General features: G+C 30.3%; 1 protein-coding gene across 1 annotated transcript in view; it reads left to right on the top strand.

Annotated features, from left to right (window-relative positions):
• ccm2l (CCM2 like scaffolding protein) overlaps positions 1 to 659 on the top strand; it is a 12661-nt gene extending 12002 nt beyond the window's left edge. The window contains exon 11 of the mRNA XM_022763360.1: positions 1 to 659. This exon is cut by the window's left edge and continues 333 nt beyond it. The gene's annotated coding sequence lies outside the window, so the exon portion shown is untranslated.

Raw genomic sequence — 659 nt, 5'->3', positions numbered from 1 at the left:
AAATCAAAACAACAGGTGAGTGTAAGAAAAGTAAAGTAAGAAAGCTATTCTCTGACTTTGATTGACTTAACTGATTAAATATGACTGCGGTTTCTTTACATGTACAGCAAAGTTAGAACTATGATTAAACAATTATAAAAATTTTTAATTTACATTAAATTTAAAACATCATTGCTACTTAAATTAAAAATTAAAAAAAACTCCACTGACAAATGTCTTTTCTATGTATTTTGAATTAACCTGAATGAAACTGAAACCTGAATTTTCCTCCTGTGGCTTTTATTGAAGACAGAAATCAATTAAATCCCAGTCTGATCATTTTACATAAAAAGGAAACATAAAGAGGAAAACCTTCCAGGCATCACAGCCCTGTAACATAATTGAGTTTTCTTTTCTGTTGGAGGAGGACCGACTGATTGGGTTCATTGCAGGCAAACAGCTGTTTGTTGCCACTTCATCTGCTGCTTCTGATGGTCAAAGGTCATGATTAAAGTTCATATATTGTGTCAACCAAACTAATTACAGATTAAATAATTGAATCTCTCTACAGCTCATCATTACAAAAAAATAAAATTCAAAGCATTTTAAGTGAGCAGTGCACTTATTACTGTTCACAATAATAACATTTCACTTTTTAACTTTAATGACTTTGTAAGAAA

Source organism: Seriola dumerili, unplaced genomic scaffold (genome assembly GCF_002260705.1).
Source record: "Seriola dumerili isolate Sdu_G_001 unplaced genomic scaffold, Sdu_1.0 BDQW01000468.1, whole genome shotgun sequence".
NCBI lineage: Eukaryota > Metazoa > Chordata > Actinopteri > Carangiformes > Carangidae > Seriola > Seriola dumerili.
Note: the sequence above shows the minus strand (reverse complement) of the source record. Positions and strands in the feature narration are given on the sequence as shown.